This window comes from Acinonyx jubatus, chromosome B4, assembly GCF_027475565.1.
Source record: "Acinonyx jubatus isolate Ajub_Pintada_27869175 chromosome B4, VMU_Ajub_asm_v1.0, whole genome shotgun sequence".
NCBI classification, from domain to species: Eukaryota; Metazoa; Chordata; class Mammalia; order Carnivora; family Felidae; genus Acinonyx; species Acinonyx jubatus.
The window spans coordinates 57,350,275-57,361,587 of NC_069387.1; the positions used below are offsets into that span (position 1 = coordinate 57,350,275).

General features: G+C 42.6%; 1 long non-coding RNA gene across 1 annotated transcript; it reads right to left on the reverse strand.

Moving 5' to 3' along the window:
* Positions 1-946: 946 nt before the first annotated feature.
* LOC128316368 (uncharacterized) lies at positions 947-6,625 on the reverse strand. The gene is made up of 3 exons (XR_008300181.1): positions 6,214-6,625; positions 3,001-3,134; positions 947-1,560 (listed from the first exon to the last, which is right to left on the reverse strand). It is a non-coding gene; the product is annotated as an uncharacterized LOC128316368 (long non-coding RNA).
* Between the last annotated feature and the right edge of the window lie 4,688 nt (positions 6,626-11,313).

Here is an 11,313-nt window from a genome sequence, read left to right on the forward strand (position 1 = left end):
CGCCGCTGTGCCTCCGCCGCCGCGGCCGCCGCCTAGGGAAATCGAGCTCCGAGCTCACCGATGAGTTCGGGGCCGGGCGGCCGCAGAGGGCAGAGCGCAGAGCTATCGATGCGCGCGGCGCTCGATTCCTCTTCAGACCGGCGTGCGGGGAGGGAGCTGCTGAGGGCGGTGTGGGAAGAGGGAAGCGAGGGAGCCTGCGAGCGCCGCCGGGGAGAGGGAGGGGGCCGGGCCGGCGGCGGAGCAGCGGGGGCCGGGCCGGTGGGGGAAGGAGGTGGCGGGCGGCGGTGGGTGGGGGAGCCGGGCCGGCCGAGCAGGGGGGGTCTGGGCGGCGCCTCGGCGGGGCGGGGAGGAGGCACCGCCGGACCCACGCGGCGGCCGGCCTCCGGGCTTTCGCCGCAGAGTCCAGCCCGCAACCGCAGACTCGGACCCGGGCCGGCGCGCAGTGGGCTACCCTGCCGCACCCTCTCGGGTCTACTCGGACAAGCTTCGGAAAATCCAGCGCCCCTCGGGGTCGGCTGCACTCGTGCACGTTCATTTACTGTCATTTACTGCAAGTAAATAAACATGCAGTCACCAAATGTGGGAGGCGACTTCGGTGACTTAGGGAGACATCAGGCAGACAGTTCCCCACCCAGGGGCTTTCTAACCACGGCTTGGTGATTACCAGCCTCAACACTCTGGGGGCTGGGAACCTAGCCCCAAGCCCAAACATTCGTGACATACGCTTTCGTCATTAATCCCAAGAGGGAGGAGGTCTGTTGTTTTATGTTACTGTTTTTATGGATGTTTTGAAGTCATCACAGGTCATTCTAAACAGCGACCTCAGATGTACCTACTGCCCAGGAGGGCACAAACAGAAGACAAACAGTCTTTAAGTATAAGTGCCCTTGATAGTTTAACCTGAGGAGAATCACTCAAACATTAATTAGAAGATTGAGATTAGTCAGTTAACAGTTCAGGGAGTTAACATGTTTAACAATGGAACAATTAAAACTGTTGGCATAACCCAGAGTCTGATAAAGTACCTAGAAAGGTAAATTGGGAGAGTTTTGAAGATTGAGGACCGGCGTCTATACCTAATAGGACCACCCATCTGAGCCTCTTATTTCTAGTTCTGTCTTTCTAGCCCACATCATAAAACAAGAATAAAACGATTATTTTAAATACCAATTATTATGTCTGTTAAGGTAAGCCTTTCACCAACTGTCACCCTTTTCTTGTACCCGTCATGTGGGCTGTCACCTGAAAGGCTTATCCTGGTCTTTCTCTCCTAGCACCTGGTACCAGGTAGAAGAGAGAGAAGAGAGGAAGTGGAAGACATGAACGGGAAAAGAATACACCTACTCTATGTCAAGTCGTTGGTAAATGTTTTGCACATATATCTGCTTTAATCATCACAACAGCTTCATGAGGTCAAATACTTTTCACTATTTTATAGATGAGGAAACAGATTTACAGAGATTAAAACTTGGGTCCAAGTTCACACAGCTGAAATGAAGTACTCTTCATGTCAGGTTACATTCACTCCTCTGCTCCCAGCTCTAGGGGCTCCCATCCCACCTAAGGGAAAAGCAAAAATCTCCAAGTGCTACATGGCCTTAGATTATGTGACACCCCTCACCCCTTATCTCTCTGATTCTATCCTACCAGTCCTTTCCTCACTTACACACACACACACACACACACACACACACACACACACACACACACACACACACAGGTTCCCGGCTGTTCCTTGAAAATGCCAGGCGGGCTTCTCTCTTGGGGAATTTGCACTTGCTTCCTCTACCAGAGCACGTATCCAATATATATCCACAATCTCCCTCTGACACTTAAAACTCTTTGTCCAAATGTCTTCTTCCAATAAATTCTTGCCAAAAGATCATCTTTGATATTGCATCTCGCCCTCCTCACCCCCAAATTCTGTCCTTCTTCCTGCTTTATTTTTTCCAAAGCACTCACCATTTTCTAATATACTATATAACTTATTTACTGTGTTTTCTTGTCTTTCTCCTACCAGAATATTAAGCTCCAGGAGGGCAGGGATTTTTTTCATCTGTTTTACTTACTGCTATATTTCCAGTGTCTACAACACAGTAGACACTCAATAAATATTTATGGAATGTTGGATGAATGAAGTTACGTCCCCTCCTTCTGAACTCTGTGACTCTAAATCCTTATTTAGAGTGCCTTAAACTCTCTGTAATCTGTTTTCACTTTCTTTCAAAATCTGCCTTTAAGCTCGCCAGGTCACCTTCTGATAAACCACACCTTTGTGGAGCCTGCACGTAACAGACACGATGAGTTCTTGTTAAATGAATGAATTTGTACTTATTGTATGTTGCTTTGTAGTCACTCCTAGATATAAATTACAGATTTTGTTTTGGTTCAACTTCAAGTGCATGATAAGCTCTTGTTTTCTTTGACAGCTGCTAATGCAATGTTCTCACTGTAGTTGGTGCTCTATAAATCTTAAAAGGACTATAATAAAAGGGAGGGGGGTGACTTTCCATACCATTTTTATGCTGATTGCAAAAATTCTGGCATTAGCAGAAACCTAATCCATCCCCATGGTCTCAGTTATCATCGAGGCTCATGATTCCCAGAGCAAACCTGCATCCTGATCCCTGTTCTGTGCACCCTATACTCTAGTTGTACCTCACACACCTTCCCTCCCCTTCCTTTTCACTCCTACAGCAATGTATGCATATGTTATGCCATGCTTTTCCACCCTTCAGTCATGGGTGCTTTCTCAGAAGCCAGCACCCACTCCCCAATATTTTCTTTCTTTCCTTGACCTGGGGCCAGTGGCAGTGGGTCTCAAAGGGAGATGCTTCACAAAGCACCTTGCATACTTAACAAAACTGCAAGTTCCCTCGCCCAGAGATTCCATTCGGTTGGTCCAAGGTAATCTAGAAATCTTCATTTTTAATAAATCAGATGATCCTAAACTGGTGGTTAGCAGTGTGTACACTGAAAAACCCTGATCTAGACACTCACATTGCTTGTGGTGGCCGCACTTTGTACTGTCTTCAGGGGTTTTCTTCCAAAGCTTGGTGGCTGCATTGAATAGTCTCCATGGCTCTCCTTTTCCTTTCCTTTTCTTTGCTCTCCCCCAAGACAAGCACACAAACCTACACGGTGATCATGACAGGAAAAGAGAGAAGAAATTGCAAAAAGTATAAACTTGGGGATTCTGGGCTTGCTCTAAGAGGTAACTGAGGTTTTTACCCTCCACTGTTGCACTCTTCTGGGAAAGCAGCCACATACATGCAGACCCTTGTGCACATCCTTTTATCTTGCTTTATGAAGATCATTCTGGCCTATCCTTCACAAGATCCTTCTTCTGTAGATATAATCAAAGCCAAAACAACAGGAATTCCTTTGTGCTAGCTGGGCTCTTGTGTGAGACATAAAGTACCAGGACACGTTCAGAGCCCTACAAATGCTGAGGGTTTATTTAGGGAACAAGGAAACTTCAGAAAACCATATCAACCGTCAGAACTAGTGTTGATTCCAGAAATTAACTGCTGTTTTTATGATCCAGCAACAGGCTCTGGTGCCTCGCTCATCCTCTCATTAACAAGCATCTATTGCCCACACTCTAGTTAATTTTGCCATTCTCCTGAATCAGCATCTCTCTGCTTCTTCCTCATATACAGTCTCAACTTCAGCTGCTATCTCTGCTTCTAGTGACTACTCTCTGTGACTTACATTTACAACATCCCAAGTGAGAAGATCTAAATGTATCTGTCATTCACTATTCAATAAGAAAGTCCTTTATGGGGCACAATTTTCCTGATGGGCCACCTAACTGGTGGCTGGTCTTCTTTATGCCTGGCTTAGAGGTGATTGCCTTCATTTGGGGGCCAATCCCGAGTCCAGACAACTGTGGCCAGAGTAGCAGGTCATAGAGCAGGAAGAATTAAGCAGAAGGAGCTACCTATGGGTGCTTTCATGGACTCTCCATCAGTTTTCTTTCGTGGGAAGTTTGTACCAATGATAAGTTCTATTTAATTCACTTTCTCTGCATATAATCTCCTCTGGACACTTACTTCATTAGACTTTATATTCCCTTTTTGCATATGTTTCCCCCCCATTAGGTTGTTAAATTCTCAAAGTCTCTACCTCATTTGACCCTGTATCCCATAGCCCTTAGCACATAGTAGGGCTTCTATAAGTATTTGTTGAAGTGAACAAAATTATAACAAAACTTCAGCCCCATTTCTACATAGTCACTTCCTTCTCATCTAGCCAAATTCTAGGCCATTTCTAAATGAATGTCCTCTCATCTTGGATGCCTATTTCCCCAAATCAACTTATTTCCCCAAATCAACTCCCTCTCCCAATTTTTCCATCTTACCTGAGCAGCATTGTGGCCCTTTGAAACACTTAGATTTAAAAACTTACATTAATTTTTAACCCACTCCACATTCAAACTGCTTCAGCTCCTTTTAATGATACTTCCTAAGTATTTGCTCATATATGTCTCTTCCACATCCTTTCCTTCATGCTTACATTTCCTGGAACAACTTCCTTGTGATTTTCCTCTTGGCTTTCTTCTTTTCAATTCAGGCCATATGCTGTTGCCAAATTAATCTTCCTTGCACATGTCTTTCATCATCATCATCATCAAACATTTACTTGGTACCTACTCCATATAGGCTGCAGTCATTCAGATTATATAGTTTTAAAGTGCAAAGAGTTCCAAGCTAAGTACCTAATGAGTACCTAAAGATGATGATAATTACCTTAGAAATTAGAAGGAGAAATGATCACTAGTCCCAGCAAAGCGTTCACTATGACCAAATCTTGCTTTCGCATCTTCAATAATGCTTTATATGTAGCTGAATCAGGTCCAAACCCTTGATGCCCGGCTTTTGCTCACAACATGCACAGACTGACACCATCCTGCCCTGTGACTTTGTCTTCCACCTTCCCACAAAACATCAGGTAAGATGTTTTGTGAATGGTGTGACAGTACCCAGTGACAGTGCGAACAGTGCACTGGCTGAATTTGCTAATCCTGTGAGTTAGAACAAATTCCTTAATCTCTGCAAGCTTCTTGCTTAAGAATAGACCAGTGACGTAACGGCTACCATTTGTTAAACTCCTCACATGAGCCAGATGAGTTTTATGCACAATTTCAAACAAAAAACACATCAACCCGTATCTGTCCTGCCCTCTTCCTCACTGCTACCACTGCAGTCCAAACCACCATCCATTGTCCCTGTCCCACAGGAACAGTCATCTCCAACGGGTGTCCTTGCTTCTATGCTTGCTCCTCTACAATCCAGTTCCCATGAGGCAGCCACACTGATTCTTTTCAAAATGCTAATTGAGTCTCGTGATTAGATCAAGCTCTTCCAAGGCTTTTCATTGCACTCAAAAATAAAATTCAAACTTCCTCAAGCTATTTAATGACGGGGTTTTTACGGGCCTCTGAACACACCATGTAGGACTCGTCTCCTTTCTGGGTTCCAACTGCAGTAGCCACCTTTTTCTTCTAACCTCTTTGGGGTTTTACACTTGCATGCTCCTGCCACCAAGCCTCTCCCTGCCTTTCAGGTGTCCACTTAATACCGCCACTTGAGTGAGAGATCCCCCAACACCCAGTCTATATCAGCGCTCCCTACCCTATTCCCTCACTTCTACCCTTCAAATAATCATCCTTTAACACAATGGCCTGTTTCATTCTTTTACTTAAGCACTCATCATATCTGGAATTATCGTGGTGGTTTATTTGTTTGCTTGTCTCTTCCTCTGCGGAAATATAAATTTTATGAGCCAGGGACCACTGAATTCTCAGATTTTATGAGCCAGGGAGAGTTTAGCATATAGTAGTTACTTAATCAAGATTTGCTGATAAGCTGCCCTAAAGAAAATAATAGAACTAATAACCCCCTCTAAGTGAGGTCTTTGCAAATCAATTTAAGTCTCTTGCTTTTGTTTCTATCTGCCTAATGCAATAGTACTTTATTTAATCTTGTTTTGTTTTTAAGAATATTAAAAGTCATATTAGGTTTTTTAATTGCTTTCCTCTAGTTCTCGAAGGAGGTGCTCATTGGACTACCTATTAATTATAGGCCTGAATTTCCTAGTTTCTGTCTTTTCTCTTTAATCACAGTTATTAGGTATGTTGTAACATTAATTCTAGAGTCTAGGAGCATTAACCCTTTGGGACCATCTAATTTAGTATCCATATGTCCTCACTTGAAAGAAGCAAGTCCTCTTTTTGGCAGATTCTTCTTTGTCAAGCGAAGATGATTTGCCTTGTCAGACGTCCAGTGAAAAGCTAAGATACAGGGGTTTGTGAATGTACCAAAATATACGAGGACCGGCCATTCAGATGCTGAAGACCCAGAAGAGTTTCTTGGTTTTCACTGCAAAGGTGATTATTTCTTATATCAGGGGTCTGTAAATGCATGGAGAGGCTGCAGATGGAAATATAAATGATTACTTCACTTTATTCAGAATTCTTGTCACAAATAATTCTAACGGGTGCATAAAATAAGTCCATCCTAATGTATGTTCAATCCTCAACAACCCCCAAATTACTGTTTGTTTCAGGGCCTTAAAAAGCCCATATTCATCTGACATGTTAGTAACCATTCATTCATTCATTCATTCATTCATTCATGTATTCAGTCAACGAATATTTGTTGAGCACTTACTACATACCGGGAACTCTGGGATACTCGGTGCATGATGCACAAAACAAAAAACTTCTGCTGTCTTAGAACTCACATTCAAAACAGTGGTTCTCAGACTTTTTGATTTCAGGATCCTTTCACACACTAAAAAATGATGGAGTTCCGGGGGCGCCTGGGTGGCGCAGTCGGTTAAGCGTCCGACTTCAGCCAGGTCACCATCTCGGGGTCCGGGAGTTCGAGCCCCGCGTCAGGCTCTGGGTTGATGGCTCAGAGCCTGGAGCCTGTTTCCGATTCTGTGTCTCCTTCTCTCTCTGCCCCTCCCCCGTTCATGCTCTGTCTCTCTCTGTCCCAAAAATAAATAAAAAACGTTAAAAAAAAAATTATGGAGTTCCGTATTCACTCATTTCAAATAACAGTAATAAACTCATTGCATGTTTGCACAAATAACATTTTTATAAAAATAGCTACATATTTCAAAGTAGTGAGAAGAACAGCATTGTTTTAACATCTTTGCAAATCTCTTTAACGTCTGCTTTATACAAGAAGCTAGATTCTCATATCTGCTCCTGAACTCTGTTTATTTATTTAAAAAAATTTTTTTAACATTTGTTCATTTTTTGAGAGGCAAAGAGAGAGCACAAGCAGGGGAGGGGCAGAGAGAGGGGGAGACACAGAATTGGAAGCAGGCTCCAGGCTCTGAGCTGTCAGCACAGAGCCCAATGCGGGGCTCGAACCCAGGAACCGCGAGATCATGACCTGAGCTGAAGTCAGACGCTTAACTGACTGAGCCACCCAGGCGCCCCCAATTCTATCTGTTTAGATATGAAACAGCCTCTAGAAAATTCCACTGTACACTTATAAGAGAAATGAAGGTGAAAAAAGAAAGTAAGAGCTTGGTATTATTATATAAGTGTGTCTGACCTTGCAGCCCTCCTAAAAAGGTTTTGGAACTTCCAGGGGTGTCAGGACCACACTTTGTGAACTGCTCTTCAAAAGAACTTTTTGTTAAATTTTTTTTTTTGTATTAAAACAGGGCCAAAGTTAATAAAAACCAGTGCCATAATTAGCTTTTCCAAAATTATTGTTTTTCTTCTCAGAACATTCTCAGAACAGGCTCTGTTGGGTCCCTATTAGACATTATCTATTGAAATAGTATTGGGGAGAAATTATCACTACGATAATATATAAAGGTGAAACAGATGTCCCAAATAATGTACTTCCTTGCAATAATTGAAAACTCTTTTTTTTTCCAGTTTTTTGTCTTTCAGGATCTTGAAGTACTTTACAGACATTACTTAATTGAATTTCCCAGAATGCCAAGGAAATGTTTCTAAATGCAATTTTTTGTGCGTTTTGCAGACAGTTGAACTGACAGGGTGGCAGGACTTGTCCTGGCTTGAAGAAAAGCTGTGAGCAAAAACAAAGAACTATCATGTATTTATTATGGCTAGAAACACACCACAAATCTTCCTTGACTTATATCCTAATAAACCCATCCTTAATTGAAAATATCGTAAGTCGAAAATGCATCGAACACACCTAACCTGCCGAACATCCCATCATAGCCTTGCTCACCTTAAATGTGAGAACCCTTCCATTAACCTACACGTGGACAAAACCATCTAACACAAAGCCTATCCTATAATAAAGTGTTGAATATGTCATGTAACCTATTGAATACTGTATATTGAAAGTGAACAACAGAACAGTTGTACAGGTACAGAATGGTTGTCAGTGCACGGGTTGTTTACTCTCATGATTGTGTGGCTGATTGGGAACTGTGGCTGCCACTGCCCAGCACCAGCAGAGAGGGTCATACTGAGTATCACTAACTCGGAAAAAGATCCACATTCAAAACTCAAAGTATGGTTTCTACTGAATGCGTATGGCTTTCTCAACATCATAAAGAAAAAACTGTAAGTTGAACCATGGTAAATTGGGAACCATCTGTATATATTTTCCAGATTGTTTGAATGTGTCAAGCTCGTCAGGAGTATGGATAATGTTACCATGAAAATTTCTATTCCCAATGTCTCAACAATACTTGATTTTTTTTTCTCTCTCTTCCTTCTTCCATCCTCTCCTCTTCCTTCCCTCTCTCCCCACCCTTTCCTTCCTTTTTTTACAAAGAAACAAAAACAAAAAACAAAAACTATGAAACTTCTCAGACTAAATCTTAGCCCAGCTCCATAAATCACCTTGGCTGTCTAGAAGTCATCATTCAGTGACCTCAAACTTATCCACTGATGTTCAGGTCCGTAACAATAAAACCCTGTTGCTTCTTTGTTCAAAATCTCCAATAACTTCCCATCTCATTCAAAAGCAAAACCCTCAAAATGACCTATGAGGAGCCCCCCTAATTTCCTAATGGTATATCCTCCTCCTCCTCTTTTGTGTGTGTGTGTGCTCCAATAAAACATTACTTATAGACACATTTTTATTTCATGCAACTTTCACATACCAGGAAATGTTCTTTTGACTTATTTCAACCATTTACACAAGAACCATTCTTAGCTCTTAGCCTGTATAAAAACAGGTGGTGGGCCAGGCTACAGGCTGTAGTTTGGTGACCCTTATCCTAGAGGGCAGATTTCCAGTAAGTTCCACAAAGCAGATTTTCAACAAATCCTGCCAGTGCAGTACCACAGCAACTTCTTTGATTTTGAGTGAACCACAGCTGCCCTATCCCACAACTTCTAGATCCCAGCCCAGGGTGTGGGGTTTAGGGGCAAGTAAAGCATCTCTTCTTTGGGTGCTTTGTCTCAGCCCTAGGGGTAGCGGCTCCTTATTATCTGCTATTCCTATTGTCTTAACTTAAAAGTTCTCGATACTTTCTGCTAGCTATATTGATTTCTATTGCTGCATTGAGCATCTTCAGATAATAAACACTGATTATCTCAGTTTTCACAGTCAAGAGTCTAGGCATAGCATAACTGGGTCCTTTTCTCAGTGTCTCAAGACTGCAGTGAAGACATCAGCCAGGGCTATGAGCTCATCTGGAGCTGGGGTCCTCTTCCAAGCTCACTGAGTGTTGGCAGAATTCACTCGTTGTGGTTGTGGTAGTGAGGTCCTCAGCTAAGCCTGCCACGACCATCTTCACAACATGGCAGTTTGCTTTAAGGCGTTAGAGCACATCTGCAATTTCTGCTTCTTGTGGCACTCTTAGCTTTAGGCACTCTTTGTAATTTCCCTTTTAATCCAAGTCAAGTGATTAAGGATCTTAATTACATCTGCTCCTTCTCTTTTGATGCCTCCTTTCTTGTTCCCTAGACGGACCAGCACACACTCACCTCAGGGCTTCTGCACCTCGTGTTCCTCCTACCTGGACGGCTCCTCTCCTCGGGTAACCATATGATTCACCCTTTCCTTTCCTTCAGGTCTTTGCTGAGATGCCTCTTTCTCAGTGAGGTCCCTGGCCACCTTATTTAAAATTGCAACGTTCACTCCAGAGCTCTCTCTTTCCTTTATCTGCATTGCTCCTCTCCACAGATCTTATCACCATCTGTCACACAATATGTTTTACTTATTTATTTGTTCACAGTCTATCTTCCCCCAACTAGAAACTAAGCAATACGTGAGCTAAGATTTGGGTCTTTTCTATTCACTATTGAATCCCCATCACCAGAACACATAGTAGACCCTCAAAAAAAAATGTGTTGAATAAAAAAAAAATGCAGAAATCCTAAAATGAACTTTGACATGTGTCAGATGATAAGAATGTGGCCAACCAAGAAAATATACTAAAATATAATTAATATGTACTTCTAGAAAACCATCCTGAGATGAGCTATGACATCAACAAACAAGGACAAATGGATACTCCCCTCAATTGTTTTTTCTGGTTTCAGAATGTTACACAGCTTGTATTTTTAAAAGTTAAAAGGGGCACCTGGGTGGCTCAGTTGGTTGAGCATCCAACTTCGGCTCAGGTCATGATCTCACAGTTCATGAGTTCAAGCCCCGTGTCAAGCTCTGTGCTGACAGCTCGGAGCCTGGAGCCTGCTTCAGATTCTGTGTGTGTGTGTCTCTCTCTCTGCCTCTCCCCCACTCATGTTCTCTCTCTCTCTTTCTCTCTGTCTTAAAAGTAAATAAAACATAAAAAAAAGGTTAATGGTAGGCTTATCTAAGGAGCTCTGTTAATAGAGAAGAATGCAAATTCTCTTGATTTTATAGGGGAGAAGGTACTAAACTACCTTCAAACATATTTTGTATATATCTCATTTTCCCCTTATGGTTTAGAATACCTACTATCCTGAAATCAGTTTGATGAAAATGAATAAAACAAAATGAACTCTCAATAACCAATCCAGTTTTGTAAATGAAAATTTGTTGTGATTAAATGTACTTATATCTAAGGGGCACCTGGGTGGCTCAGTCAGTTGAGCCTCTGACTTTTGATTCCAGCTCAGGTCATGATTTCAGAGTTGTGGGATCCAGCCCCACATCAGGGTTTGCCCTGGGCATGGAGCCTGCTTGGGATTCTCTCTCTCTCTCTCTCTCTCTCTTTCTCTGTCTCCTTCTGCCCTTCTGCCCTGCTCTCTCTTTCCCAAATAATCAAAAAATATTTTTAACATTTATTCATTTTTGAGAGACAGAGAGAGACAGAGTGTGAGTGGGGGAGGGGCAGAGAGAGGGAGACACAGAATCTGAAACAGGCTCC